Source organism: Grammomys surdaster, unplaced genomic scaffold (assembly GCF_004785775.1).
Source record: "Grammomys surdaster isolate TR1022 unplaced genomic scaffold, NIH_TR_1.0 147, whole genome shotgun sequence".
Classification (NCBI taxonomy): domain Eukaryota; kingdom Metazoa; phylum Chordata; class Mammalia; order Rodentia; family Muridae; genus Grammomys; species Grammomys surdaster.
Window position 1 is genome coordinate 3,393,565 of NW_021604605.1, and position 7,867 is coordinate 3,401,431.

The window sequence follows — 7,867 nt, forward strand, 5'->3', positions numbered from 1 at the left end:
TTTTATTTATTTTTATTTTTTTATTGGATATTGTATTTACATTTCAAATGGAGTCATTATTTCTTAAGAGATCCTCAACTTCAAATCCCTTTACAAGCATTGTGGTTTGAATGAGAAATGTCCCCCCAAAACTCATATGTTTCAACACTGAATTCCTATCTTGTAGCACTATAGAGGCTCATTGGAGAAAGTGGGCAACTTGAAGCAGACCTTACATTTTATAGGATAGCCCTTGTTTCCTAGCCCATCTGTGCTTCCCAGACCACTGAAATGTGAGGAGGTAAGAGATGCATCCCAACTACATGTTCATGCTACCATAGAGTAGCCTGATGCTATGCTTTCCTCCATCAAAAAGGATTACATTCTTCAAGCCATGAGCCAAAATAAGTTCCTCCTCCTTTTGGTCACTTCTTGTCTATAATTTCATCATAAAAAAGAATAAAAAGAAAAAATATAGCAGCTGCTGTGTAAGTCCTCCTAGTAAACCATATACAGAATGTCCCCTAGTGGGGGCGGAGACAAGATTTTCTGTACTAGACAAAATTTCTGGTGTTCCTGCTCCCTCCCAGTATGTTTGCTCTTTTGCCACTTGTTCATATTTCTTCTCAGATCTTGAGCCTGAATCTCAGAGATATGGGTAATCTGACCATAATCAAAGAATTTCTCCTTCTGGGATTCGGAAGCCTCCATGGGTTACAGTTTTTCCTTTTTGGAACATTTCTTGGAATCTACATAATGACCTTGTTTGGGAATATTCTCATCCTTACAGTTACTTTGATCGACCACAGCCTCCAAACTCCCATGTACTTCTTTTTGTCCAGTTTCTCCTTCCTTGAGATCTGGTATACAACTTCCATTGCTCCTAAGATGCTGAAGACCCTACTCTCTGGTCCAGAGGCAATTTCTTTTACTGGGTGCCTGGCTCAGTTTTATTTCTTTGGTTCCATGGCAATAGTTGAATGTTTTCTCCTGGCAAGCATGTCTTATGATTGATGTCTTGCTATCTGCAGCCCACTTCGCTACCCATCTCTCATGAACTTCCACACATGTATCTTGTTTCCAAGTGGATCTTGGGTGGGTGGATTTCTAATGCCTGTTGTTACTGTCACAATGACTTTCCAGCTCCAGTTTTGTGCCTCCAATGAGATTGATCATTTCTTTTGTGACCTTGCCCCTGTGCTGAAGCTGGCTTGTTCTGATCCCGAGGAAGTAAAAATAACTACTTTCCTCATGGCCTCCTTTGTCACCATGGTGCCCTTCTTGCTCACTGTAGCCTCCTATATAAACATTGTTGTTGCTGTTCTCAGGATGCCATCAGCTGCAGGAAAGCAATGAGCCTTTTCCACATGCTCCTCCCACCTCATCGTGGTCTCTCTGTACTATGGAACTCTAGGAACAGTGTATGCTATACCCACAGCAACTCAAGCCAAGGCCCTAAACAAGGTCTTCTCACTGCTCTACACTGTGGTCACCCCCATGGTCAAGCCCATTGTATACAGCTTGAGAAACAAGGATGTTAGAAAGGCATTGGAGAAACTCCTGAGTAAATGGAAGAATCCCATGAAGACCTAATGGCCTCTTTCATCCCCAGACAGTCCTTTCCCCATAAGCTTGTGTTTCTTTAGAGGGGCCCAGGTACTTGATTGACAGCGTGGGGTTTCAAGGAACTGCTGTTCCCTTCTAGGGAAATCAGTAGCAGAGGAGGGAATCTCCCTTCAGTTTTTAACAGACTAATGTTTCATTTGATTTCCTGAACAGAACAAGTCAATTTATCAAGATAGATATAACTCTACCAGGCTACTCTCTTATACATTGTTTTCTTTTAAGAGGAAAGTAGGAACACCAAACTTGATCATTCACAAGAACCAAGATATAAAATCAACCTTCCAGTTTATCAACTGCAAAATAGATAAAACATAATATTCACTCATATAGATAACACATTTGTGTATATGCATACACATAACACACACAGAGAGAGACACACACAGAGAGAAACACAAATACAAACACATTTTTCAGCCAAAAGAAAGCCGAACTTCCATTATTCACAAGAAGATAGATGGATTTGTCTGGAAACCATCGTGTATGTAAACTAAACAAGACTCAGAAAGACACCATGTTTTCTCTCGTATATGGGACCTAGATATTAAAATGATATAAAAATAGAAGAGAGTATTAGGGAGAAAGCAGGGCTCAGAAGGAGCAGGGGTGAGAGAATAAAGGCTAAAGATGATCAAATTACATCATACGTACATATGTAGACACCACATGAAACCTGCTATTGTGTATAATTTATGTGTCAATTATTAAAAAGACCTACCCTGCAACAACAGCTTCATGCCATAAACACTTCTTCCTGTCTTGCTGTTTTTTCCTGTGTTTATCAGAGAAGTTGATAGAATTATTTGTTCGCATTAAGGTTTCTTGGTTGATTTACCTACCCATGTCCATTTGTATCCATATGCAAGTACCTTCAAGAATCTCTCCACACTTCACACATATAGAATATGGTCATTGTGCTATATCCATTGTTCTTCATCCTCCAGGATTTCTTATTATCTTCCCTTAGCTTCTGGCTAGCAAGGCCCTTCACTCTATCTTGCCTTGAATCTCATTCGCATTCCAACTACTATAGCTTACATTGTCTTATTTCTTTAGATCATCTGCTTTTCTGCTGGTAAAACACTAGCGCAGCTATTGACTACTTCACTCATTTGAACAGTTAAATCTCTCAAAGACAGGAGCATCATTGTCTTTATTACTCTTTTTTGAAAAGTATGTTACTAATTGAAATAGAATTGCACCATGTTTCCCCCTACCTTTTCTCCCTTCAGCCTAACATCAGCTACCTTTCTTTGAACTCCTGCCATGTCCTACCCCCTTTCTTAAGTTGACAACTTAATTTTCTTTATTATTGCTACATATATACACATATGTATGTATTTTGCATATGCAAAAACATATATACATACAACTTGTCAAATCTATTCTTGTTGGTGGTGTGTACATATGTATATGTGTACATATACATTTATCTGTATATACATACACACCACCAACAAGAATATACATATACACATTCACATCCTCATACACATGCATATATAATTTCAAAGCTGACCACACTTCATTCATTGAACAACCAAAATTGCTGTATCTATGGCTCAGGGATATGTCCTTATTCCTTTTACGGTCTCCTAGCATAGCATTCATTCCACATAGAACAGTTGCAAATAATCAATAAATGGCTGGTCAAAACAATGGAAATATGGTAGACAAAGTGAAATAAGATATATTTTCTATATTCACTGATTATACTTTTTAAATCTCTTTTCTCCCTACCCTATTCCTTGGTATCATGGCCATCACTACTTTCCTCCACTGGCACCTCCAACTGAATAATATCAACTCTGCTCCTTACTGTCCCTTCTGGTGCCACCTCTAGGGACATTAGAAGCAGGATAGCCATCCCCAAACTTCCACTTACACAATGAGTCCAAAAACACACCAAGCAGTTTGGGAGACTTTCTTAGTTGGTTCTTCCTACTCCCTTCCCGGCCATCCACAGAGCTCCCTGTTGTATGGGGCCTAATTGTCTCTAATCTAGTTTTAACTTCTTGTAATTGCCCTCAATTATGAAATAGAGCCTGCAGAACACACTCCTTGTGGTAAAAACCTGGATCTAGAGTAGAATTGTAATTACTATTCAGCCTCTCAGGGGTGCTGCCTTCTGCTCAGATGCACAGTGGAAATGCCTCATCTGCTCCAGTCACACACAAGTGTTTCTGAATCCAGTTGAAGAATCTGTTTAGAGTGTTGCTATTAGGAAAGATTAAAAATAACTACTGCCCTCACATAAACTAAACCTAGAAATGTTTAATAGCTTTCCTTTGCCCTTAGAAAAGCCCAAATGTTCCATGGAAGTGAGCAGCAGAGACATCTGTTACAAGGTGTCCAAACAAGTAATCTATCTCCACATTACCCCTGGCTGAAGAATTTATAATTCTAGTTAAAGTCTCAGCTTTAGCTCTCCAACCTCCTGTCTCCCTGTGTTATGGTCCTCAAAGCCACTGGCCTACTCAGAACTTCCATATATTATGTTCTTTGTCTTCTTCCTTCTCTGTTTTTCTCTTCCTTATTTTTTGTTCATTCTTTCCTCTATTAAATGAAATATGATATCATGTGGTCAACATTGCTCTAAAACTCATAGCAATACTCATCCCACTTTCTCCAAAATCCTGGAATTACAAGGATGCACACCCAGCTCCATGCCTCTTTTAATTTGGACAATCCATTGTGTGCCACCCAATCTTCATATATATGCTTTCCGAGAACTCTGCTTTTTCACTATACACTTCCACAAGTACAACTAAATAAGTATATGAATATAATATGGATAAACATATATGTACATATAGGTATATATGTTCTACCTGCATCAAAATTTCACCAAGGCATGATTCATGTCAGCTGCATTTGACTTTTATAACTCTATCACCAAGCACAACATTTATCACAGAATTATTTATTCAATAAATAGTTAATAAAAGTATAAAAAAGAGCCATCTGAAGTCATTTCATTTGTTTGATAAAGCATTATATTGCTGTCACTCAAGATGTGATTATTTAATCTCCTTGAGGGCCAAATCATTCTACTCTGTTTTTCAAACCACATACTCTAGGATCCATTGACAATTAATAACTTTATAAATGTGTATATTTCTTCCTAGAACTAGGAGACTGCATATGGTACAAGATAGCTTATCCCTAATACTAAGAAACATGTCGAAGTGTGGGTCCTGGTCCCACTGGCAGTACAACTTCTCTGCTGTACCCAAAAGGCAATGCTTTTCTATTACTGAGCTCTGGTTGATGTACTTGCCGTGAAATGCGAATATTTTTTCTGTATTTAGTGAAACATTATGTTAATGATTGGACAGACTAATTAATAGCAAATCAGATTAAATTTTCACATCTCTGTACAAGCCAAAGAGAAATTATCTCCATTAACCCGATCAGTACAAACTGTCATGCTAGATTAGAAGTGCTACAGCTCCAATTTTTACCTTAACCCTCACTGTTTGGGCCAGATGGTTTGTTGGTACTTCAGCATCTGCTCATGGAGGAGAGAGAAGAGACATAGAATGGGCAAACTAGTAATAAGAAGAGGTAAAAAGGGCTTAGGGCCCAGTCTAGAGGAAGACACCTAATAGTGCCTGTATCAACACTAGAACCTTGTTCATATTACCCCTTTGGACAAAGCTGTCCATGTAGGACAGCTGGAAGCAAAATTGCCTTCAGCAGAGTGGTGGTGAGCATAGTCAAGTAAAAGGCTATTACTGTGTTTAAGAACAGTACAAATGGAAGTAGAAATCCAAAGATAGCCAACAGGTTGTCTGACCTCCCAGGAAGAGAAACATGCTAAGTTAGGTAAGTGTTAGGAATTCTACAAAAATGGGTTTTGGTACATGGGGTAATTATAGTGTAAACCCCAAATACGTGCAAATCATATGTAGGACATCTCTACAGGTTATTTAAGATTACAAAATTATAACATATTCTCTATTTTTTATCTTTACCTTTGTAGGCTTTTGAGTTCATATCTCACCTTTAGTGTCACCTATAGTACAAGATCATCGTCAGTATAAATTTGAATAAACACACACAGGGAATGTAGGGATATGGTTGGTGTCAGTTATTAATATTCTTTTGTCTCCTCAAAGTTTGCTTTAACATACTCCATGATCTTCATGTGTATTTGAATTCTGCCTAGTTTGAGATCTCTGGTGTACCAACATTTATCTCTTTTTGACTTTTTTTTGATGATTTTTTAAAAAAACATTTTCATGTTTACTGATGTTTTGCTTGCATGTCTGAATGTATCAGATCCCCCTGGAACTGGAGTAACAGACAAAGGTGAGCTGTCATTTGGGTGCTGGGAATTGAACCAGGGTTCTTTGGAAGAGGCCAGTACTCATAACCTCTCAGCCATTTCTCCAGCTCCCATTCATCTCTTAAGAGTATAGCACATTCACTCTTTGATCGTACTAGAAAAGCCATTTCTCACCCTGGTTACAAATCTGTTCTCAAACACCTCATTTTGTCAAGCTTCCCCTGAAAGTTAAAAAAAAATGTCATATCTTCCCTGTTTTCATTCATCACTCAAAGAGTACTGACATCCTTTACAAAAGTTCACTTGTATTTTGTTTTTGTTTTTTTTTTCCAAATAGTCAGCTTCTTCAACCAACCTGGGTTCATCAGTCATCACTGTTACAGTTGCAAGACATGAAGATAATTAATGATGCAAATCTCAGACATTTTCAGTATTCACATCATTCTTGTGGAGGACTAGATCACCCCCATGGACACTGTCATTCAATCTTTTGGAGCAGCTTCATTTCTTGTTCTCCGTAGTGTTCATTCCCTAGTAAGCATCTCTTAGCATGTAAAGTATATCACTTGAAAGTTCACTTCTTACACTCGATAGTGATCTTTTGCTGTAAGCAATAGTCATCTTTTTTTCTTTCCTGGCAACGACATGAAAGAACAAGTATTTTGATGCCAATGCCAGCAAGTGTCGAACTGGTTAGTAGACTTTGAAGGTTTTATTCCTAAGAGTTTAAAGCATGTTGCCAATGTGGCCTTGGCCACAGTTCCAGACATTAAGTAACAACTTCCCTTTGGGCAGCATAAATGTAACTTCAAGGATGATTATTTTAGAAATTTAGGCAGTTATGTTCCTTTTTTTCTTTCATATATTTTGTAATCATAGCTTAGACTTACTAAAGGTCACTGACACCAGGGCTCGAAGAATAAAAGTAGGATTGGGCACAAGGGAGCTTATCCTAATTCTCATGTGACAGTTAGAGCACTCTGTAATATTTATCCTATGTGCTGAGTTATTGAAGCATTTGCTATTCGTTACTATGCTAGTCTCTAGAGTTAGTGCTGGATTTGAAACCTAATCTGAGTGTTTGCTCCTAATTCTGTCAAGTGTATTATTTGCTCTTCTGAGCTGCTGTTTCCCTGCTTATATAATGAAATAATATCCACCACAAAGGAGTTGATGAAATGGCACAGAAAACAATTAGCATGGTACATGATACATACTGAGAACATACTATTAATTGATTGAACAACTAGTTAGAATTAGTGAGGGCAAAATATCTTTCAAAGTTGTAATATAATATCTCCATGAATATTAACTCTTGTTATTCAAATATTTTCCTCACAGAGTTAATGTAAAAACAAGATTTCATTTCAGCCACATCCAAGGTGAGGGTAGATTTCTTCCAGAATAATGGGATGTGTTTCTGTTTTATCGGGACATTAATACAGACCAATCATTCCTGAGTTGATGGCAGTCTATGTCCTCTCCACTAACAAGAACTTGGTACTGTCTTATCTTAAATTGTCACTGCTATTATTCAAGAACTGAAGGCCTCCTTCATCTCTGCATACCAGGCTGGAATTCATTAAAGTGAACTTTCTTCTTAGTGAAATGATTAATTGATGTATTTTATTCTATTCTTCCAAATGTATATAGTTAACTTTATTTCCAAGTAGGTAGCTTAATGGAATCCTTATTATTAAATAGAAAGGTACATCAATGTTTCAGATGTAAATGATATCTATAATACTGGATTACTCTTCATTATTTGTGGAAGGTAGTAGTTTACCAATTAAATTCTTTCTTTTCTTAGTTGATGATGTAGAAAACTTTAAAACAAATGAGGCAATTCAATATGAACTGGGAGAAGTTAAACTTATCAATTTATCTATATTATCCGTAACTAAACTGTCATATGTACCTAATAGTGCCCTTCTTCAAAGCCATAATTTCTTATTATTTGTGGAGCTGAAA

At 37.4% G+C, this 7,867-nt stretch overlaps 1 pseudogene; it reads left to right on the forward strand.

Annotated features, from left to right (window-relative positions):
* The first annotated feature begins 618 nt into the window (after nt 1-618).
* LOC114619127 lies at nt 619-1,572 on the forward strand (annotated as a pseudogene).
* The last annotated feature ends 6,295 nt before the right edge of the window (nt 1,573-7,867 follow it).